A 25637-nucleotide genomic window follows, 5' to 3' on the forward strand; every position below is an offset into this window, starting at 1 on the left:
TAAAATAGTTACAGAGTTTAATGATAGGAGAAAACTTAGGATGGATTAACAACATTGTAGTTACTCTACAATACTAACCTAAATGACAGAGTAAAAAGAAGGAAGTCTGCACTTACTAAAAATATATATTTTTTATTTTACCTTTAACTAGGCAAGTCAGTTTAGAACAAATTCTTATTTTCAATGACGGCCTAGGAACAGTGGGTTAACTGCCTGTTCAGGGGCAGAACGACAGATTTGTACCTTGTCAGCTCGAGGATCCGAGCAACCTTCCGGTTACTAGTCCAACGCTCTAACCACTAGGCTACCCTGCCGCCCCAAAAGATGCACACTGTTTGCAACAAAGCAGTTAAGTAATACTGAAAAAATGTGGCAAAGAAATTAACTTTTTGTTCTGAATACAAAGCGTTATGTTTGGGGCAAATCCAACACAACACATGACTGAGTACCACTCATATTTTCCAGCCCGGTGGTGGCTGCATCACATTATGGGTATGCTTGTCATCAGCAAGAACTAGGGACTTTGTTACGATCAAAAAAATGGAAAACAGCTATAAGCAGAGGAAAACCTGTTTCATGCTTTCCAACAGACACTGGGAGACGAATTCACCTTTCAGTAACCTAAAACAATAATCTAAAACACAAAGCCAAATCTACACTGGAGTTCCTTACCAAGACCCCATTGAATGGACCAGAGTGCCCGAGTTACAGTTTTGAATTAAATCGCCTTTAAAACTCTATGGCAAAACTTGAAAATGACTGTCTAGCAATGACCAACAATCAACTTGACAGAGCTTGAAGAATTTTAAAAGAATAATGGGCAAATATTGCACTATCCAGGTGTGGAAAGCTCTTAGAGACTTAACCAAAAAGATTCACAGCTGCAATTGCCACAAAAGGTTATTCTACAAAGTATTGACACAGGGGTGAAAAGACTTACACAACTGTTCAAAAGTTTGGGGTCACTTACAAATGTCCTTGTTTTTGAAAGAAAAGCACATTTCATATCATATCAACATAGATCAGAAATACATTGTAGACATTGTTAATGATGTAAATGACTATTGTAGCAGGAAACGGCAGATTTGTTAATGGAATATCTACATAGGCGTACAGAGGCCCATTATCAGCAACCATCTCTCCTGTGTTCCAATGGTACATTGTGTTAGCTAATCCAAGTTTATTATTTTAAAAGGCTAATTGATCATTAGAAAACCATTTTGCAATTATGTTAGCACAGCTGAAAACTGTTGTTCTCATTAAAGAAGCAGCACATCTGGCCTTTAGACTAGTTGAGTATCTGGAGCATCAGCATTAGTGGGTTTGATTACAGGCTCAAAATGGCCAGAAACAAAGACCTTTCTTCTGAAACTCATCAATCACTCTTGTTCTGAGAAATGAATGCTATTCCATGCAAGAAATTGCCAAGGAACTGAAGATCTCGTACAACGCTGAGTACTACTCCCTTCACAGAACAGCACAAACTGGCTCTGACGAGAATAGAAAGAGGAGTGAGAGGCCTCGGTGCACAAATGAGCAAGAGGACAAGTACATTTGAGTGTCTAGTTTGAGAAACAGATGCCTCACATGTCCTCAACTGCCATCTCCATTAAATAGTACATGCAAAACACCAGGCTCAACATCAACAGTGAAGAGGCATCTCCGGGATGCTGGCCTTCTAGGCAGAGTTCCTCTGTCCAGTGTCTGTGTTTATTTGTCCTTCTTAATATTTTAATTTTTATTGGCCAGTTTGAGATACATTTGAAGTCGGAAGTTTACATATACCTAAGCCAAATACATTTAAACCCAGTTTTTTTACAATTCCTGACATTTAAACCGAGTAAAAAATCCCTGTTTTAGGACAGTTCGGATCACCACTTTATTTTAGGAATGTGAAAAGTCAGAATAATAGTAGAGATTTTATTTCTTTCATCACATTCCCAGTGGGTCAGAAGTTTACATACATTCAATTAGTATTTGGTAGCATTGCCTTTAAATTGTTTAACTTGTGTCAAAAGTTTAGGGTAGCCTTCCACAAGCTTCCCACAATAAGTTGGGTGAATTTAGGCCCATTCCTCCTGACAGAGCTGGTGTAACTGAGTCAGGTCTGTAGGCCTCCTTGCTCGTACACGCTTTTTCAGTTCTGCCCACAAATGTTCTATGGGATTGAGGTCCGGGCTTTGTGATGCCACTCCAATACCTTGACTTTGTTGCCCGTAAGCCATTTTGCCACCACTTCGGAAGTATACTTGGGGTCATTGTCCATTTCAATTCCTCATGATGCCATCTATTTTGTGCACCAGTTCCTCCTGCAGCAAAGCTCCCCAACAACATGATGCTGCTCCTCCCCCTTTTCCCTCCAAACATAACAATGGTCATTATGGCCAAACAGTTCTATTTTTGTTTCATCAGACCAGAGGACATTTCTCCAAAAAGTACAATCTTTGTCCCCACATGCAGTTGCAAACCGTAGTCTGGCTTTTTTATGGCTGTTTTGGAGCAGTGGCTTCTTCCTTGCTGAGCGGCCTTTCAGGTTATGTCGATATAGGGCTCGTATTTCTGTGGCTATAGATTATTTTGTACCTGTATCCCCCAGCGTCTTCACAAGGTCTTTTGCTGTTCTGAGATTGATTTGCACTTGTTGCACTAACGTACGTTCATCTCTAGGAGACTTAACATCTCCCTCTTGAGCAGTATGACGGCTGCATGAGCCCATGGTGCTCATACTTGCGTGCAATTGTCTGTACAGATGAACATGGTACCTTCAGGCATTTGGAAATTGCTCCCAAGTATGAACCAGACTTGTGGAGGTCTACATTTTGTTCTGAGGTCTTGGCTGATTTCTTTTGATTTTCCCATGATGTCAAGCAAAGAGGCACTGAGTTTGAAGGTAGGCCTTGAAATACATCCAAGTGTATACCTCCAATTGACAATTGAAATGATTTTCTGGAATTTTCCAAGCTGTTTAAAGGCATAGTCAACTTAGTGTATGTATACTTCTGACCCGCTGGAATAATCTGTCTGTGAACAATTGTTGAAAAAAAGACTTGTGTCATGCACAAAGTAGATGTCCTAACCGACTTGCCAAAACTATAGTTTGTTAACACAAAATGTATGGAGTGGTTGAAAGACGAGTTTTAATGACTCCAACCTAAGTGTATGTAAACTTCTGACTTTTGCTTTTTTTTTTGCTTTTTGCTTTTTCTTTGCAACTCTATCTAGAAGGCCAGCATCACGGAGTCGCCTCTTCACTGTTGTGTTTTGCGGGTATGATTTAATGAACCTGCCAATTGAAGACTTGTGAGGCATCTGTTTCTCCAACTAGACACTCTAATGTACTTGTCCTCTTGCTCAGTTGTGCCTCCCACTCTTCTTTCTATTCATTGTTTCTGGCCAATTTGAGCCTGTAATTGAACCTACAAACGCTGATGCTCCAGATAATCAACTAGCCTAAAGGCCAGTTTTATTGCTTCTTTAATCAGAACAAACATTTTTTCAGCAGCGCTAACATAATTTCAGAAGGGTTTTCTAATGATCAATTAGCCTTTTAAAATTATAAACCTGGATTAGGTAACACAATGTGTCATTGGAACACAGGAGTGATGCTTGCTGATAATGGGCCTCTGTAGATATAAAAAAAGCAATTTCCAGCTACGATAGTCCTTTACAACATTAACAATGTCTACACTGTATTTCTGTACCTCTTGGTCCTACCTGGCACGCAGGCGTCCCATCTAGCCATCTGGAAATGCAAATGCGCTACGCTAAATGCTAATAGTACTAGTTAAAACTCAAAAGTTCATTAAAATACACATGCAGGGTATTGAATTAAAGCTACACTTGTTGTGAATCCAGGCAACAAGTCAGATTTTAAAATGCTTTTCGGCGAAAGCATGAGAAGCTATTATCTGATAGCATGTAACACCCCAAAAGACCCGCAGGGACGTAAAACAAAATAATTAGCATAGTCGTCGCTACACAAACCGCACAAATAAAATATAAAACATTCATTACCTTTGACCATCTTCTTTGTTGGCACTCCTAGATGTCCCATAATCACTATTGGGTCTTTTTTTTCTCGATTAAATCGGTCCATATATAGCCTAGATATCGATCTATGAAGACTGTGTGATAAATGGAAAAAAATAGCGTCTTATAACGTAACGTCATTTTTTAAAATAAAAAAAGTTGACGATAAACTTTCACAAAACACTTCGAAATACTTTTGTAATGCAACTTTAGGTATTATTAAACGTTAATAAGCGATCAAATTGATCACGGGTCGAAGTATATTCTTTAGCTGTCCGTCTGGAAAAAATGTCCGGGTATTTTTCAACCAAAATATCCGGTCGGAGACCGGAGGAAATGCGTTGCCTTGCGTCTGTTTGACCAACAAACAAAGCCTAGGCAAATGACAAGATTCTGTGGAAGCTGTAGGTATTGCAACCTCAGCCCCATTAAATGTGGGTCACCTTCAATGGGTTCAAGTCGCGCATGGATATATATTTCCATTTTCAGATTTTCCTGCACTTTTCGATGAAACGCACGTTCTGTTATAGTCACACCCGTGATTTAACCAGTTTTATAAACGTCTGAGTGTTTTCTATCCACACATACTAATCCTATGCATATACTATATTCCTGGCATGAGTAGCAGGGCGCTGAAATGTTGCGCGATTTTTAACAGAATGTTAAAAAAAGTAGGGGTTAGGATTAACAGGTTAATGGACAAAAACATTTATTTTCTTTTAGAAACAAGGACATTTCTAAGTGACCCCAAACTTATGAACAGTAGTGTATGTATTCAACATTTTCACTATATTATTATGGGTTATTATGAGTAGATGGGGAGAAAAACATCCATTTCATCCACGCTGTAACACAACAAAATGTGGAATATGTCAAGGGGGTATGAATACTTTCTGAATGCACTGTAGACATTAAGAAGTACTGAACCCAGAGTAGAATCTTGCGGGATGCCTTTTATTAAATAAGGGATAAATAAACAAAGTGATTGTTGTAAGTACAGTGTGTATTCTGTTAGGTATACTTTGAAAACAGTACATCAGAATAAAAAACTAATTCTATTTTGCTTTCGATTTCTCCAGTTGCAAAGTCGTTTGGCTTGTTCTCCTGCTTCATTAATGGGGAGGAGAGGGAACAGAGTCACAGAGCCATCAACAGGTGAGATATACCTTTATTATCATCATCACATCATTATTGTCTTGTCACCATCTTTGTTGTCGTCAACTGCACTACTGCTAATGAAATTTGGCAGGTATTTATACAAAGTGACTTATTAAGAACATACTTTCGGTATATAAACTGAGCAAAAAAAGAAACAGCCCTTTTTCAGGACCCTGTTTTTCAAAGAAATTCGTAAAAATCCAAATAACCTCACAGATCTTCATTGTAAAAGGTTTAAACATGCTTATTCAATGAACCATAAAAAATTTATGAACTTGCACCTGTGGAACGGTCGTTAAGACACTACCAGCTTACAGATGGTAGGCAATTAAGGTCACAGTTATGAAAACTTAACGACACTAAAGAGGCCTTTGTACTGACTCTGAAAAACACCAAAATAAAGATGCCTATGGTCCCTGCTTATCTGCGTGAATGTGCTTTATGCATGTTGCAAAAAGACTACAGATGTGTCCAGGGCAATACATTTTAATGTCCGTACTGTGAGACGCCTAAGACAGCACTACAGGGAGACAGGACGGACAGCTGATCATCCTCGTAGTGGCAGACCACATGTAACAACACCTGCACAGGATCAGTACACCTGCGGGACAGGTACAGGATGTCAACAGCAACTGCCCAAGTTACACCAGGAACGCACAATCACTCCATCAGTGCTTAGACTGTCTGCAATAGGGTGAGAGAGGCTGGACTGAGGGCTTGTAGGCCTGTTGTAAAGCAGGTCTTCACCAGACATCACCGGCAACAACATCGCCTATGGGCACAAACCCACCGTTGCTGGACAAGACAGGACTGGCAAAAAGTGCTCTTCACTGATGAGTCGCGGTTTTGTCTCACCAGGGGTGATGATCGGATTCGCGTTTATATCATCGAAGGAATGAGCATTACACCTAGGCCTGTACTCTGGAGTGGGATGGATTTGGAGGTGGAGGGAATGTCATGGTCTGGGGCGGTGTGTCACAGCATCATCGGACTGAGCTTGTTGTCATAGCAGGCTATGTCAACGCTGTGTGTTACAGGGAAGACATCCTCCTCCCTCATGTGGTACCCTTCCTGCAGGCTCATCCTGACATGACCCTCCAGCATCACAATGCCACCAGCCATACTCCTCATTGTGTGCGAGATTTCCTGCAAGACATGAATGTCAGTGTTCTGCCATGGCCAGCGAAGAGCCCAGATCTCAATCCCATTGAGCACGTCTGGGACCTGTTGTGAGGTCTAGGGCCAGATACTGACTGTTACTTTTTATTTTGACCCCGCCTTTGTTCAGGGACACATTATTCATTTCTGTTCATCACATGTCTGTGAACTTGTTCAGTTTATGTCTCAGTTGTTAAATCTTGCTATGTTCATGCAAATATTTACACATGTTAAGTTTGCTGAAAAGAAACACAGTTGACAGTGCGAGGACGTTTATTTTTTTTTGCTGAGTATAGCTTATGCGGGAATTGAACCCACAACTACATCCTAGCACTGATTAAACAAAGTCATACTTACACAGAGCACTTTGGTAATCCTACCACTAAAGTAATTGACCTTTTGCACTTCAGCCTTGCTTTGTAGTATTTAGTAAGGTGTCTTGTAAAGTTATCCTCCATAACAAATAGATTTGACAGGCCAAATGAGTCTCTTGGAATCAATAGAGCAGAAAAACCTATGGATAGTTGCGTCATTCCACAAATAGGGAATTTGATATTTTCAGTAGAAATTGTGCACAAATATTGCATTTTAAAAGACTGTTACAGTATATTAAATTACATTTCATTTCATGTTGACCACATGGACAAGTCAATAAATAAAGAAATATATGAATTGCAAAAAAATCTGCATTTTGTAATGTCACTCGCCATGTGAATTCTGGGAAGATTTTAACCCACTTAACCTCAACATTTCTCCACGTTTTCACCATCATTGGAAAGCCATAGCCATAATTTCCAAAGATCATTGATTTCATGAGATTAGTGATTCATTTATGTCTGTCCCTCATATTAAGGTCAACCCTTTTTATGTGAACTGAACTCTCATTTTATATGGTGAAACTATTCTTTTTTAAAGGGATGCTGCGAGATTTGGGGATTTAGCTCTTTATTCTACTTACCTAGTCAGATGAACTCATCAATACCATTGTTATGTCTCAGCATGCAGTTTGAAGGTAATTGTCACGTTCATCATAGTGAGGAGACCAAGGCGTGATATGAATACATCTTCTTTAAAACCTCTTGAAACTCTGGGGGCGGTATTTCATTTTTGGATAAAAAACCGTTCCCATTTTAAACGGGATATTTTGTCACGACAAGATGCTAGACTATGCATATAATTGACCGCTTTGATAGAAAACACTCTAACGTTTCCAAAACTGCACAGATATTGTCTGTGAGTAATAACAGAACTGATGTTACAGGCGAAACCCAGATAAAAATCCAATCCGGAAGTGCCCCATATTTTGAAAGCGCTGCATGCCAATGACTCCTTATATGGCTGTGAATGGGCTACAAATGAGCTTACGCTTTCTACGTATTCCCCAAGGTGTCTACAGCATTGTGCCGTATTTTTACCCATTTATGTTGAAGATTAGCCGTAAGGGACTACACTGAGCAAGTGGTCACATGATGGCTCCCGCAGACAATCTTGCGTAAAGTGCAGAGGTAGCCATTATTCCAATCGCTTCTAATGAGAAACCAATTGTCCCGGTGGATATATTATCGAACATATATGTGAAAAACACCTTGAGGATTGATTCTAAACAACGTTTGCCATGTTTCTGTCGATATTATGGAGCTAATTTGGAAAAAAGTTTGGCGTTGTAGTGACCTAATTTTCCGGTCGATTTCTCAGCCAACCGTGAGGAACAAACGGAGCTATTTCACCTACAAAAATAATATTTTTGGAAAAAAGGAACATTTTCTATCTATCTGGGAGTCTCGTGAGTGAAAACATTCAAAGTTCTTCAAAGGTAAATGATTTAATTTGATTGCTTTTCTTATTTTCGTGAAAATGTTGCCTGCTGCTAGCAGGGCATAATGCTATGCTAAGCTATGATAAACTTACACAAATGCTTGTCTAGCTTTGGCTGTAAAGCATATTTAGAAAATCTGAGATGACAGGGTGATTAACAAAAGGCTAATATATTTAATTGGTGATTTTCATGAATAGGAATATTTTCTAGGGATATTTATGTCCGATGCGTTATGGAAATTAGTGTCAGGCGATGATTACGCTCCCGCATGCGGGATGTGGAGTTAGTGGAGATGAAGAACACTAAAGAAACTACCAGCTATCTAGCTCAGAACTGAAGCATTGTCTGTTGACTTGATAGGTTGCACAGAGCCGTTTCTTGCGCCTACAGCAGATTTTAAAAAATGCGTATTTTACATCAAATTGTTCAAGAAATAACTGCATTTAAAACAACTAGAATTGAAATTGTATAGTTTTATACATACTTGTAAACATACGTAGAAAGTGCTAACCACCCAGGTTTGGAGTAGCTAGGAGATATTTATTCCATGCTTTTGAGAAGAGTTGGCTACTGTACCTTGAGACTTCCAGCAATTGTGCTCAGCTAACTATGATCTAATGTCAATTATCTTTAAACTAAGCATTGGGCTAGTATCCAAAAGGTTGCTGGTTTGAATCCCCAAGCCGGCAAGGTGGAAAAATCTGGATTCATAAAATCAATTAAATAAGTATATGTTATTTGGCAGGTCACAGATCGGCTCTCTGAAAAAATCAACCCCCCCAGACCTCTTAAAAGCAAAAAATACAATAACATTTTCAATAAATATTGAGTATTTGACTGATTTGGACACAGATTTTGCCAAACCAACGGGCTGCTCAATACGCAACGTTTGGTGTATTGTTGGTCTGTGTTCAACAGAGAGGGCAAATACTACAGTGAAATTCATGGAAGTACTACCACAGAAATGTTTCAATTTGGTTTCCTTTTACCATTACTCGTAACTTCATCATACATTTGAAAAGTATAAGACAAGTAATCCTTCATGTACTGTCATGCACCCTCTGTTTACAAAACAAGGGATTAAAACGCTTATATTTTGGGTTCTGATGGCATATGATAGTTGAACTAAGCTTATGATACAAGTTATATTCTTCAAGAATCAATGTATAATTAATTCAAAAGTTTTAAAAGATGTATGTAGCAACTGCAGATTACCCCTTTAAGGAAGACTAATATTATTGATGATGATTAAACCAAAGGATTATTGACACATGACACTAAATGACACATGGCACAGCAGGAGTATTTCTTAGTTATGTTGTTTGACCACTATAAGCAGTTCAGTTGTATATCTGTGAATCTTATAAGCTGAGTGCACTGTTACCAGCAAAAGTACACAGGTGTGGACTTGAATGTTACACAGTTAACAAATCGTCTCTCTAAGCATGAACAGGTTCTAAAATCTGACGTGTTGTTCTGTCTGGTTATTTGCCCCTGTTTCTGTGATGGCTACAGGTTCGTCCCTCGCCATGATGACGAGCTGAAGTTGGAGGTGGATGACCCTCTACTGGTGGAAGTACAAGCAGAGGATTACTGGTATGAAGGCTACAACATGCGTACTGGCACCCGGCATCTTCCCTGCTTACTACGCCATAGAGGTCGCCAAGAAGCCAGAGAGCTTCAAAGGTTCAGTGCTTTGATCCCTGCTTATTTAGACAGTGCTAAAATGCTAAATGAGTATTTGCAGCACTTTAAAGGGGCCATCTGTAGTTCAAACAATAACAAAGCCAACACCCTGCATTTGATTTGGTAAAGCACACTACAGGCTGATCCAACTTTTATGTAATGTCCTTAAAACAAGTCGAAATGAGGCTCACGAGTGTGTGTGGCCTCCACGTGCCTGTATGACCTCCCTACAATGCCTGGGCATGCTCCTGATGAGGTGGCGGATGGTCTCCTGAGGGATTCTCCTCCCAGACCTGGACTAAAGCATCCGCCAACTCCTGGACAGTCTGTGGTGCAACGTGGTGTTGGTGGATGGAGCGAGACATGGTGTTCCAGATGTGCTCAATTGGTTTCAGGTCTGGGGAATGGGCGGTCCAGACCATAGCACCAATGCCTTCCTCTTGCAGGAACTGCTGACACACTCCAGCCACATGAGGTCTAGCATTGTCTTGCATTATGAGGAACCCAGGAGGAACCCAGGGCCAACCGCACCAGCATATGGTCTCACAAGGGGTCTGAGGATCTCATCTCGGTACCTAATGGCAGTCAGGCTACCTATGGCGAGCACATGGAGGGCTGTGCGGCCCCCCAAAGAAATGCCACCCCACACCATGACTGACCCACCGCCAAACCGGTCATGCTGGAGGATGTTGCAGGCAGCAGAACGTTCTCCACGGCGTCTCCAGACTCTGTCACATCTGTCACGTGCTCAGTGTGAACCTGCTTTCATCTGTGAAGAGCACAGGGTGCCAGTGGCGAATTTGACAATCTTGTTGTTCTCTGGAAAATGCCAAACGTCCTGAACGGTGTTGGGCTGTAATCACAACCCCCACCTGTGGACGTCGGGCCCTCATACCACCCTCATGGAGTCTGTTTCTGACCGTTTGAGCAGACACATGCACATTTGTGGCCTGCTGGAGGTCAATTTGCAGGGCTCTGGCAGTGCTCCTCCTGCACTGCTTGAGCAGTGTATATAGAGAGGTAGAAACAAACTGCTTACTGCACAGAAATGGTGCAACCATGATGATCACATACAGTAGATATACGTGATCACATAGAAATGGGAGTTGACATGTCATTCTCATTGAAAGCAAGTCTGATAAGATGTAGATATGTTCTATGTACAATATTTATATTTCTATTACATTCAGTTCTGCACACCAGCTTCAAACAGCTGATAATACATTATGTTTGCTAAAGTCATGCTCCAATGAGCGCTTCATTAGGTAGATAGCCAGCTAAACTTTTCTTAACGCTAATCCTCCAAGAACCAGGCTGGATATATAATTTGAAGATTGAATTTCAGAAGTCTAAAACTGTACGCACAAAAATTATAAGCACAGCATGACAAAAGGTAAGTATGATATTCTCCTACAATCTAAGCTAGATGCGCTCAATCTCACACAAATCATCAAGGCACCCACCAGGTACAACTGTAACTCTGTAAGCAAGGGCACGCTCATAGACATCATCCTGACCAACTGGCCCTCCAAATACACCTCCGCTGTCTTCAACCAGGATCTCAGCGACCACTGCCTCATTGCCTGTATCCGCTACGGTGCCGCAGACAAACAACCACCCCTCATCACTGTCAAATGCTCCCTAAAACACTTCTGTGAGCAGGCCGTTCTAATCGACCTGGCCCGGGTATCCTGGAAGGACATTGACCTCATCCCGTCAGTTGAGGATGCCTGGTCATTCTTTAAAAGTAACTTCCTCACCATTTTAGATAAGCATGCTCCGTTCAAAAATGCAGAACTAAGAACAGATATAGCCCTTGGTTCACTCCAGACCTGACTGCCCTCGACCAGCACAAAAACATCCTGTGGCGGACTGCAATAGCATCGAACAGTCCCTGCGATATGCAACTGTTCAGGAAAGTCAGGAACCAATACACGCAGTCAGTCAGGAAAGCTAAGGCCAGCTTCTTCAGGCAGAAGTTTGCATCCTGTAGCTCCAACTCCAAAAAGTTCTGGGACACTGTGAAGTCCATGGAGAACAAGAGCACCTCCTCCCAGCTGCCCACCCCACTGAGGCTAGGGAACACGGTCATCACCGACAAATCCATGATTATCGAAAACTTCAACAAGCATTTCTCAATCGGCTGGCCATGCCTTCCGCCTGGCTACTCCTACCTCGGCCAACAGCTCCCCCCCCCCCCCCGCAGCTCCTCGCCCAAGCCTCTCCAGGTTCTCCTTTACCCAAATCCAGATAGCAGATGTTCTGAAAGAGCTGCAAAACCTGGATCCGTATAAATCAGCTGGGCTTGACAATCTGGACCCTCTATTTCTGAAACTATCCGCCGCCATTGTCGCAACCCCTATTACCAGCCTGTTCAACCTCTCTTTCATATCGTCTGAGATCCCCAAGGATTGAAAGCTGCCGCAGTCATCCCCCTCTTCAAAGGGGAGACACCCTGGACCCAAACTGTTACAGACCTATATCAATTCTGCCCTGCCTATCTAAGGTCTTCGAAAGCCAAGTCAACAAACAGGTCACTGACCATCTCGAATCCCACCGTACCTTCTCCGCTATGCAATCTGGTTTCCGAGCCGGTCACGGGTGCACCTCAGCCACACTCAAGGTACTAAACGACATCATAACCGCCCTCGATAAAAGACAGTACTGTTCAGCCGTCTTCATCGACCTTGCCAAGGCTTTAGACTCTGTCAATCACCATATTCTTATCGGCAGACTCAGTAGCCTCGGTTTTTCGGATGACTGCCTTGCCTGGTTCACCAATTACTTTGCAGACAGAGTTCAGTGTGTCAAATCGGAGGGCATGCTGTCCGGTCCTCTGGCAGTCTCTATGGGGGTGCCACAGGGTTCAATTCTCGGGCCGACTCTTTTCTCTGTATATATCAATGATGTTGCTCTTGCTGCGGGCGATTCCCTGATCCACCTCTACGCAGACAACACCATTCTATATACTTTCGGCCCGTCATTGGACACTGTGCTATCTAACCTCCAAACGAGCTTCAATGCCATACAACACTCCTTCCGTGGCCTCCAACTGCTCTTAAACTCTAGTAAAACCAAATGCATGCTTTTCAACAGATCGCTGCCTGCACCCGCATGCCCGACTAGCATCACCACACTGGATGGTTCCGACCTTGAATATGTGGACATCTATAAGTACCTAGGTGTCTGGCTAGACTGCAAACTCTCCTTCCAGACCCATATCAAACATCTCCAATCGAAAATCAAATCAAGAGTCGGCTTTCTATTCCGCAACAAAGCCTCCTTCACTCACGCTGCCAACCTTACCCTAGTAAAACTGACTATCCTACCGATCCTCGACTTCGGCAATGTCATCTACAAAATTGCTTCCAACACTACTCAGCAAACTGGATGCAGTTTATCACAGTGCCATCCGTTTTGTCACTAAAGCACCTTATACTACCCACCACTGCGACTTGTATGCTCTAGTCGGCTGGCCCTCACGACATATTCGTCGCCAGACCCACTGGCTCCAGGTCATCTACAAGGCCATGCTAGGTAAAGCTCCGCCTTATCTCAATTCACTGGTCACGATGGCAACACCCATCCGTAGCACGCGCTCCAGCAGGTGTATCTCACTGATCATCCCTAAAGCCAACACCTCATTCGGCCGCCTTTCGTTCCAGTACTCTGCTCCCTGTGACTGGAACGAATTGCTAAAATCACTGAAGTTGGAGACTTTTATCTCCCTCACCAACTTCAAACATCAGCTATCTGAGCAGCTAACCGATCGCTGCAGCTGTACATAATCTATTGGTAAATAGCCCACGCATTTTCACCTCCCTCATCCCCACAGTTTTTATTTATGTACTTTTCTGCTCTTTTGCACACCAATATCTCTACCTGTACATGATCATCTGATCATTTATCACTACAGTGTTAATCTGAAATATTGTAATTATTCGCCTACCTCCTCATGCCTTTTGCACACATTGTATATAGACTCCCCTTTTTTTTCTACTGTGTTATTGACTTGTTAATTGTTTACTCCATGTGTAACTCTGTGTTGTCTGTTCACACTGCTATGCTTTATCTTGGCCAGGTCGCAGTTGCAAATGAGAACTTGTTCTCAACTAGCCTACCTGGTTAAATAAAGGTGAAATAAAAATAAAAAATAAAATATACACTACCGGACAAAAGTTTTAGAGTTCTATTTTGTAAATTGTAGAATAATAGTGAAGACATCAAAACTATGACAACACATATGGAATCATGTAGTAAACAAAAAAGTGTTAAACAAATTTAAATATATAAAATATTTGAAATTCTTCAAATAGCCACCCTTTGCCTTGATGACAGCTTTGCACACTCTTGGCATTCTCTAAACCAGCTTCACCTGGAATGCTTTTCCAACAGTGTTGAAGGAGTTACCACATATTCTGCTTTTCCTTCACTCTGCGGTTCGACTCATCCCAAACCATCTCAATTAGGTTGAGGTCGGGTGATTGTGGAGGCCAGGTCATCTGATGCAGCACTCCATCACTCTCCTTCTTGGTAAAATAGCCCTTACACAGCCTGGAGGTTGTTGGGCCATTGTCCTGTTGACAAACAAATGATAGTCCCACTAAGCCCAAAGTAGATGGGATGGTGTATCGGTGCAGAATGCTGTGGGAGCCATGCTAGTTAAGTGTGCCTTGAATTCTAAGTAAATCACAGACAGTGTCACCAGCAAAGCACCCCCACACCATAACACCTCCTTCTCCATGCTTTACGATGGGAAATACACATGCGGAGACCATCCGTTCACCCACATCGTGTCTCACAAAGACATGGCGGTTGGAACCAAAATTCTCCAATTTGGACTCCAGACCAAAGTACAAATTTCCACTGGTCTAATCTCCATTTCTCGTGTTTCTTGGCCCGAGCAAGTCTCTTCTTCATATTGGTGTCCTTTAGTAGTGGTTTCTTTGCTGCAATTCGAACACGAAGGCCTGATTCACAGTCTCCTCTGAACAGTTGATGTTGAGATGTGTCTGTTACTTGAACTCAGTGAAGCACTTATTTGGGCTGCAATTTATGAGGCTGGTAAATCTAATGAACTTATCCTGGTAACTCTGGGTCTTCCATTCATGTGGCGGTCCTCATGAGAGCCAGTTTCATCATAGCGCTTGATGGTTTTTGCAATTGCACTTTCAAAGATATTGAAATGTTCTGTATTGACTGACCTTCATGTCTTAAAGTAACGATGGACTGTCATTTCTCTTTGCTTATTTGAGCTGTTCTTGCCATAACATGAACTTTTACCAAATAGTGCTATCTTCTGTATACCACCCCTACCTTGTCACAACACAACTGATTGGCTGAAATGCATTAAGAAGGGAAGAAATTCCACAATTTAACTTTTAAGAATGCACACCTGTTAATTGAAATGCATTCCAAATGACTACATCATGAAGCTGGTTGAGAGAATGTCAAGAGTGTACAAAGCTATCATCAAGGCAAAGGATGTCTATTTGAAGATTCTCGAATATCAAATATATTTAGATTTGTTTAACACTTTTTTGTTTACTACATGATTCCATATGTGTTTTTTCATAGTTCTGATGTCTTCACTATTTTTCTACAATGAATGAGTAGGTGTACTGGTAGTGTATATATAGATACATGTAGAATTGGATGTATCTAAGCTAAACAGTAACACATAACATGTTTGGAGAGAATAATGATTTACAGGTCTCACAAAGTACATATAGGCTACAATAGTCCTTTGTAGATAGGGCATTTTACATGGAGGTGAACATCCAGGATGAACCAAAATAGACTAAACAGGTAGGACACAGGTGAGTATACTAACACAAATATACATTTGCACATACACACATCCATGCTGATTAGTTTACATGACGATTAAAGAGAGAAATATTAATAGCAATGGGGCTAGCTAACTGCCAAGCTAAACACCATACATTTCAATGGGGTCGGCTAATCCCGTTTTATCTAGCAATCTTTTTAACATCATTAAAGTAATACATGGTGAAATAATGAGAAGTACATGAACACACATTAACAAGGAATAACAAAACCTTTAAACAGGTCAACATTCACAAGGCTTCTGGACCAGACATATTATCAGGACGTATAGTCAAAGCATATGCGGACCAACCGTCAACTGTCTTCCCTGACATTTTCAACCTCTCCCTGACCGAGTCTGTAAATACCACCCTGTGGTCTGCTTGACCTACCTGTGCCCAAGGAAGCAAAGGTAACCTGCCTAAATGATGATCGCCCCGCCTCACGTCAGTAGCCATGAAGTGCTATAAAATGCTGGTCATGGCTCAAATCAACAGCATCCTCCCAGACACCCTAGACCCACTTCAATTCGCATACCGCCCTAACATATCCACAGATGAGGCAATCTTAATCACACGGCCCTTTCTCACCTGGACAAAACAATCACTTTTGTGAGAATGCTGTTCATTGACTACAGCTCAGCGTTCAACACCATAGTGCCCACGAAGCTCATCACTAAGCTAAGGACTCTGGGACTAAACACCCCCCTCTCCAACTGGATCCTAGACTTCCTGATGGGCCGCCCCCAGGTGGTAAGAGTAGGCAACAACACATCTGCCATGCTGATCTTTAACACTGGGGCCCCTTATGGGTGTGTACTTAGTCCCCTCCTGTATTCCCGGTTCACCCACGACTGCATGGCCAAACACAACTCCAACACCATTATTAAGTTTGATGACAACACAACAGTGGTAGGCCTGATCACTGACAACGATGAGATGGCCTATAGGGAGGAGGTCAGAGAACTGGCAATGTGGTGCCAGGACAACAACCTCTCCCTCAATGTGAGCAAGACAAAGGAGATGATCGTGGACTACAGGAAAAGGCGGGCCGAACAGGCCCCCCATTAACATCAACGGGGCTGTAGTGGAGCGGGTCGAAAGTTTCAAGTTCCTTGGTGTCCACATTACCAACTAACTATCGTGGTCCACACATACCAAGATAGTCGTGACGAGGGCACGACAAAACCGTGTCCCCCTCAGGAGACTGAAAAGATTTGGCATGGGACCCCAGATCCTCAAAAGGTTCTACAGCTGCATCACTGCCTGCTATGACAACTGCACAGGGCATCTGACCATAAGGTGCTACAGAGGGTAGCGCGAACCGCCCAGTTGTCAGGACTTCCACCGAAGGTGGCTCCTCTCCATGTTCGGGCGGTGCTCGGCGGTCGTCGTCGCCAGCCTACTAGCTGCCACCGATCCATTTTTCCTTTTTGTTTGTCTCTGTCTGTTTTGTTTACACCTGTGTCCATTTAGTTGATTTCGGTGGGTTTGTTAACCTCCGCTACCAGCTAGTCTTTGTGCAGGATTGTTTGCTGTGGTTACTTTGTTTGGGGTGCATGTTTGCACCACAGGGTTTTCTTTCTCACGGCAGTTGTACCGTTTTGGTATGTGTTTCGGAGTAGAGGGTTCTCCTCCGTGTGTAGCGTTTAATTCCCTGTATGTGGCGACCTCATTTGGGCATGTCCCCCCCCCATGTTGTTGTTGAGGTGGGACTTCTGAATAAATGATTGTGCCACTGGGACTTCCTTGCTCTCCTGCTCCTGATTCCTGCACCTCCCTCCTTCTAGGAGGCACGTAACACCAGTACATCATTTGGGCCAAGCTTCCTGCCATCCAGGACCTATATAATAAGCAGTGTCAGAGGAAAGCCCATAAAATTGTCAGAAACTCCAGACACACAGCATAGACCGTTTTCTCTGCAACCGCACAGGAAGCGGTACCGGAGCGCCAAGTCTAGGACTAAAAGGCTTCTACCCCAAAGCCATAAGACTGCTGAACAATCAATAAAATCCCCACCAGACAATGACCCCCCCCCCTCCCTTTTGTACACTGCTGCTACTCAAGGTTTATTATCTATGCATAGTCACTTCACCCCTACCTACATGTACAAATTACTTCAACTAACCTGTACCCGCACACAGTGACTCGGTACCGGTGCCCCCTGTATATAGACTCTTATTGTTTTTCTTATTGTGCTATTTTTTATTATTATTATTTTAGTCTACTTGATAAATATTTTCTTAACTCTTTTTGAACTGCACTGTTGGTTAAGGGATTGTTAGTAAGCATACACTTGTGACAAATGAAGTTTTATTTGATTTGAATATCAATACTTACAGATGTCGAATTATTAGTTACAGGATTGTGAAGGATGGAATGTTGCTTACCTCTAGGATAGTTAAATGGTTATGAGTTACTATGCTGCAATATACGAAAACAGGTGAGGGTAAATCTTTATGCGTCCATGACAGTTATTGATGGTACAATTATTCTCTATGTTATATTTTGCTTTTGTCATTAGAAACCATGAAATGGCAGAGCTATTTCTACATATTGCACCTTTAAATGTACTGTAGCATCCATAGTTTATATATATATATACATTTTATCCTTCTCTATCTCTCTCTCCCACAGTGAAGAGCAGTGAATGGATAGACAGATACCATATGAAATTCCTGGGCTCGGTCCAAGTGCCCTACCACAAAGGCAACGATGTTCTGTGTGCAGCTATGCAGAAGGTATGGGGAGGTGCTGTGTGTGTGTGCTTGTGAAAGAAAGAGTGAGAGTGTAGAAAGATTGAGAAGATAGAAAGAGTGTGAGAGAGATGTCAACTGGCCCATTACCAATGAAAACCATAATCTTTAACTGAGAGAGAGGAGGAGGAAGAGACAGATGGATTGAGTAGGAAGATGGGAAATAATGGGGGTGAAAGTGTGAGAGTCAAACAGTATAGTACATTCTCTATGAAAATAGTATTCTATTACACCATTGGTTGGGGTCGGAATTAAGAATTGAATTCAATGCATTCATTTAATACATCCCTAAGGAAGAAAATTGTAATTTAATTTTAATTAAAGGAAGTAAATTAATTCAAAGCAACTCAAATAAGACATGAGTGTCATTCCTTTGATTCAACCACATAGTTTGATTCTTATACATAGTATTGGGTACAATTTTGTATTCGTGTAGTAATGTGTAGAATAAATAAGCCATTTGAATTCAATTCAAAGTCTGTTTCCTGTGGGGTGTGGGCAATTCAAATTCAATTCAAATTTAAGAATAGAATTCAAAACTAATTTCAGAATTGACCTCAACCCTGTATAACACAAACAAGCATTGGCAGTAGAATAATGTTAGATCACAAATTAGAAATGTTAAGACAGGAAATCATTAAAACATAATAGAAAAGAAAAGAGGACAGAGGCAGGTTGAAAATAGGCATTGCTCAAAAGCAACACTACAGGACCAAAAGTATGTGTACACCTGAACGTTGAACATCTCATTCCAAAATCATGGGCATTAATATGGAGTTGGTACCCCCTTGGCTGCTATAACAGCCTCCACTCTTCTGGGAAGGCTTTCCACTAGATGCTGGAACATTGCTGTGGGGACTTGCTTCCATTCAGCCACGAGCATTATTAATTTTAATTTATTTAACCTTTATTTAACTAGGCATTAGTGACATCAGGCAGTAATGTTGGGTGATAAGGCCTGGCTTGCAGTTGGCGTTCCAATTCTTCCCAATTGTGTTCGATGGGGTTGAAGTCAGGTCTCTGAAGGCCAGTCAAGCTTTTCCACACCGATCTCGACAAACCATTTCTGTATGGACCTTGCCTTGGGCACAGGGGCATTGTCATGCTGAAAGAGAAAAGTGCCTTCTCCAAACTGTTGCTTTTGTTGGAAGCACAGAATTGTCTAGAATGTCATTGTATGCTGTAGCGTTAAGATTTCCCTTCACTGGAAACTGTGGGGCCTAGCCTGAACCATGAAAACAGCCCCAGATCATTATTCCTCCTCCACAAATCTTTACAGTTGGCACTATGCATTGGGGCAGGTTGCGTTCTCCTGGGATCCGCCAAACCCAGATTCGTCTGTCGGTCTGCCAGATGGTGAAGTGTGATTCATCACTCCAGACAACACGTTTCCACTGCTCCAGAGTCTAATGGCGACGAGCTTCACACCACTCCAGCTGATGCCTGGCATTGGTGCATGGTGATCTTAGGCTTGTGTGTGGCTGCTCAGCCATGGAAACCCATTTCATGAAGCTCCAGACTAACAGTTGTTGTTCTGGTGTTGCTTCCAGAGGACAGACAATTTTTACACGCTACACACTTCAACACTCGGCGTTCCCGTTCTGTGAGCTTGTGTGGCCTACCACTTTGCGGCTGAGCCCTTGTTGCTCCTAGATGTTCCCACTTCACAATAGCAGCACTTACAGTTGACCGGGGCAGCTCTCGTCACTGAGCTATTCAGTAAGGCCATTCTACTGCCAATGTTTCTCTATGGAGATTGATTTTTTGTGTGCTCATTTTTATATCCCCCGGTCAGCTGAATCCACTAATTTGAAGGGGTGTCCATATACTTTTGTATATATAGTGTGCATTTCTAGCTGAGATGCCACTATAATTTTAAGACCAATAACTCACATATTTCCCTGTTCATCTTCTAAATGTTCTAAATTCCAATTAAGTGAATAAGGGTGCTTTTTTAAACATATAAATTCAATATCTAAACCGGGATGCTGATGCTGTTTTGATTGTCACCAGATTGCCACCAATAGAAGTATGACAGTGCAGTATAACCCACCTTCATCTTGTATCCTTGAGATCAACATGAAAGGCGTGAAGCTCCTAGTCCAGGATGACTACTATGGCTCTGACAGAGTAAGACTTCCACACTCAAATGCACACACATTGTAAACATCCACACGCACATGCACACCACATACACACACACACGTGCGTGCACACACGGACACACGGGACAGGTGCACAGACAGACATACTCAGATTTATGCACACACTCAACACATGCATTTGCATCACACACACACACTCACACACACTTGTTAAGGCACACCTTCAGCGCATGTTAGAAAGACAGCAGTTTAGTTTGGACCAAAGTACAACTACAAAACTTTGCGTCTGGCTTGCAAGACTAGATACAAAGAGATGTTTTATCCAAACCGCTGATCAGCAAGATCACACTGAGGGAAATATTCCCAGTAAAGAAGGTTGATAACCCCTCAGTGTGGGCACTACGGGTATTGCAGTCCACACATCTTAATCCAGTTGTATTGTACAGAAGCAAGTGAGAATTTCATCTGGCAACAGTGGTGCCCACCTAAACTGAAGTAAAACTATGTAACCATCAGTGGGTTCTTTGTTGACATTAAGGCTATGATTTGTTTTAAGAGCTAATCTAATTTGCCAATCATAAGGGTCACTAGCCACAGCTCCTACAGATGATGTGGTGTAAGCGGATAGCAAATTCCTTGAGAAATGCAGTTGTTGACATGGAGGGTGGATACTTTTTACCCCCAACACCTGTTTTTCAGAGCCATAGAATGTGGTCAATGAGGTTTGTACCAAACAATTATGTTGCATTCATATGTAGTGTGCATTGCCTTGGGACATCACAGTTTCCCATTGTTACCCCCCATGGTCCCAGGCGATGCGCTTATTTTGAGCCCAAAATGAAGAAAATCCACCACTAGTTTATAATATAGATGTGTGTCTGTCTGTCATCACAGAGTAACCAGTGCAGCCACTTCTTCCAGTTGAAGAATGTTTCCTTCTGTGGCTATCACCCTAAGAACAGCAAGTAAGTACCTGGACCTGGATTAAATTATGTCAGTCACTGTATTCAAATAAAAATGTGCTTTTTGGGAGAGTCATAGCGCAAGCAGTGGAGGAAATGGAGAAAAAATAATCACTCTGGGTACCTTCCATTGTAAAATCTGCATTTTTACATGTCAAAATTATTTTACTCCCGGAACCTGGTTCCCTCTGGGGTTTCGCTCCTCTGACCCCTGTACTTTCTTCTTCTTCTTTTACCCATGTGTGGTTTGTATGTTTTCCCCTTAGGTACTTTGGCTTCATCACAAAACACCCAGCTTACCAGAGATTTGCCTGTCATGTGTTTGTGTCTGAAGATTCTACTAAACCCCTGGCAAAGTCTGTTGGGTGAGGTTTGAGGACTTTGTTTCTGGCTTAAAAAATATACATATCATGTCACTCTTTTGCTCTTTGTCCCTCTTTTATATTGTCAGAGGTTTCAAGAGGTTCTTAGCCATAGTGGGTCAATTACAACCAACATTGAACAATGTCTCAACACGAGGTGATCTCTCGTTAAACCGATCAACCTGAACAGTTGATCTCAATTACAACTACTATTGGCCATTATATTATCGCTCCCTAAAGCTAATGTCAGTGTTTAAAGGGAAACTGCACTTTGTAATTTGGCCTCGTTTTTCATCAATTCCCATTAAGAAATGCGGAAGGTGAACAAGAGTTATCTTGGGGGTGTGGTTTGATGTGGATGTTTCTTGGGTGCAGTAATGAGTACAGCGAGTAAGGTAGCGTTGCTATGGAGAGAACAATGTTTTGAAGTTGTGGACTTCAAAATAAATTGCATTGGTCACATACACATATTTTGCAGATGTTATCGCGGTTGTAGCGAAATGCTTATGTTCGTAGCCGTAATACCTAGCAGTAATACCGAACAAAACCAAAACAGAAGAAGGAAGGAATTAAGAAATATTATAACAAGCAAGGTCAGAGTCCGGAATATAATTATATGTACAGTCCGTTCGGAAAGTATTCAGACCCCTTGACTTGTTCCACATTTTGTTACGTTACAGCCTTATTCTAAAATGTATTTAAAAAAAACGTCTACACACAGTACCCTATAATTACAAAGCAAAAATAGGTAAAAGATATATATAACATTATATATATATATATATAATGTTAATGAAAAAATGAAATATCACATTTACATAAGTAAGTACTTTGTTGAAGCACCTTCGGCAACGATTACAGCCTCGAGTATTCTTGGGTATGGAGCTACAAGCTTGGCACACCTGTATTTGGGTAGTTACTCCATTATTCTCTGCAGATCCTCTCAAGATCTGTCAGGGTGGATTTGGAGTGTTGCTGCACAGCAGGTTTATTAAGAGATGTTCGAGATGTTCGACCGGCTTCAAGTCCAGGCTCTGGCTGGGCCACTCAAGGACATTCAGAGACACGTCCCGAAGCCACTCCTGCGTTGTCTTGGCTGTGTATTAGGGTCGTTGTGCTATTGGAAGGTGAACCTTCGCCCCAGTCTAAGGTCCTGTACTATGCTCCGTTCATCTATCCCTCAAACCTGGTACCCTTCTGTGCCTCGACACAATTCTGTTTCAGAATTCTACAGACAATTCCTTTGACCTCATGGCTTGGTTGTTGCTCTAACATGTACTGTCAACTGTGGGATCTTATATAGACAGGTGTGTGCCTTTCCAAATCATGACCAATCAATTGAATTTACCAGAGCTGGTGGTGTAATCAAGGTGTAGAAACAAGTCTCATAACAATACCTACAGTTTTGGCAAGTCGGTTAGGACATGTACTTTGTGCATGACACAAGTCATTTTTCCAACAATTGTTTACAGAGAGATCATTTCACTTATATTTCACTGTATCAATTCCAGTGGGTCAGAAGTTTACATACACTAAGTTGCCTGTGCCTTTAAATATCTTGGAATATTCCCCAAAAATATGTCATGGCGTTAGAATCTTCTGATAGGCTAAATTGACATCATTTAAATTGTCAATTGGAGGTGTACCCTTGGATGTATTTCAAGGCTTACCTTCAAACACAGTGCCTCTTTGCTTGACATCATGGGAAAATCAAAAGAAATCAGCCAAGACCTCAGAAAAAATTTGCAGACCTCCACAAGTCTGGTTCATCCTCGGGAGCAATATCCAAACGCCTGAAGGTACCATGTTCATCTGTACAAACAATAGTACGCAAGTATAAACACCATGGGACCACACAACCATCATACCTGTCACGTTCTGACCTTTATTTCCTTTGTTTTGTCATCATTTAGTATGGTCAGGGCGTGAGTTGGGGTGGGCAGTCTGTTTGTTTTTCTATGATTTGGGTATTTCTATGTTTCGGCCGTATGGTTCTCAATCAGAGGCAGGTGTCATTAGTTGTCTCTGATTGAGAATCATACTTAGGTAGCCTGGGTTTCACTGTGTGTTTGTTTCCGTGTCTGTGTTTTTCACCACACGTTACTGTTTTGGGTTTCGTTCATTCCACGTTTATTGTTTTTGTATTCAGTTGTTCATGTGTACATTTTGTATTAAAAGATCCATGGACACTTACCACGCCGCATATTGGTCCTCTGATCCTTTTCGCCTCTCCTCTTCGGAAGAAGAAATCCCTTACAATACCGCTCAAGAAGGAGACACGTTCTGTCTCCTACAGATGAATGTACTTTGATGTGAAAAGTGCAAATCAATCCCAGTCCAAAATCGACATAACCCGAATGCCCGCTCAGGAAGGAAGAAGCCACTGCTTTAAAACCGCCATACAAAAAGCCAGACTACGGTTTGCAATTGCACATGGGGACAAAGACGGTACTTTTTGGAGAAATGTCCTCTGATTATAACAGAACATGGCCAAGATGTTCAAATGTTCATAAATGACCAGCATGGTCGAAAAATAATAAGGCAGAACAGTTAAAACTGGAGCAGCAGCACGGCCAGGTGGACTGGGGACAGCAAGGAGTCATCATGTCAGGTAGTCCTAAGGCATGGTCCTAGGGCTCAGGTCCTCCGAGAGAGAGAAAGAGAGAATTAGAGAGAGCACACTTAAATTCACACAGGACACCGAATAGGACAGGAGAAGTAAACAATTTATAGGCAATGCTACCAAATACTAATTGAGTGTATGTACATTTCTGACCCACTGGGAATGTGATAAAGAAATAAAATATGATGTTTTTTTAAAGTTTTTGCAAATGTATTGAAAATGGAGTACAAAGATATCTTAGTTACATAAGTATTCACACCCTGAGTCAATACATGTTATAATTACCTTGGGCAGCGATTACAGCTGTGATTTTTTCTATGTAAGTCTCTAAGGGCTTTGCACACCTAGATATTACAATATTTGACCATTATTCTTTTCAAAATAGTTCAAGCTCTGTCAAGTAGTTTGTTGATCATTGCTAGACGACCATTTTCAAGTCTTGCCATCGATTTTCAAGACGTTTTTCAGCCAAAAATGTAGCTCGGCTACTCAGGACAATTCACGGTCTTCTTTGTAAGCAACTCCAGTGTATATTTGGCTTTGCCTTTTTCGGCTATTGCACTGCTGAAAGGTGAATTCATCCCCCAATGTCTGATGGAGAGCAGTATGAAACAGGTTTTCCTCTAGGATTTTGCCTGTGCTTAGCGCCATTCCGTTTAATTTTTAATCATGAAAAAACACCCCACTCCTTAATGATTACAAGCATACCCATAACATGATGCAGCCACCACTATGCTTGAAAATATGGTGAGTGCTACTCAGTAATGCGTTGTATTGGAGCTGCCAAACATAACACTTTGTATTGAAGACAAAACGTGAATTGCTTTGCCACAATTCTAGCAGTATTACTTTAGTGCCTTCTTGCAAACAGGATGCATGTTTTGGAATATTTTAGCGTCCCACCTCGCCAACAGCCAGTGGAATTGCAGGGCGCGAAATTAAACACTACCGAAATCCCATAAATAAAATTCCTCAAACATGCAAGTATTTTACACCGTTTTAAAGATAAACTTATTGTAAATCCAGTCACAGTGTCTGATTTCAAATAGGCTTTACTGTGAAAGCACATCAAATGATTATGTTAGGTCAGCACCTGGTCACAGAAAACCATAAAGCCATTTTCCAGCCAAGGAGAGCCCTCACAAGTCAGAAAT

General features: G+C 41.8%; 1 pseudogene; it reads left to right on the forward strand.

Moving 5' to 3' along the window:
- LOC118402845 (C-Jun-amino-terminal kinase-interacting protein 1-like) overlaps positions 1 to 25637 on the forward strand; it is a 59757-nt pseudogene that overhangs the window by 25816 nt on the left and 8304 nt on the right.

The sequence above is a fragment of the Oncorhynchus keta genome, chromosome 2 (assembly GCF_023373465.1).
Source record: "Oncorhynchus keta strain PuntledgeMale-10-30-2019 chromosome 2, Oket_V2, whole genome shotgun sequence".
Taxonomy (NCBI): domain Eukaryota; kingdom Metazoa; phylum Chordata; class Actinopteri; order Salmoniformes; family Salmonidae; genus Oncorhynchus; species Oncorhynchus keta.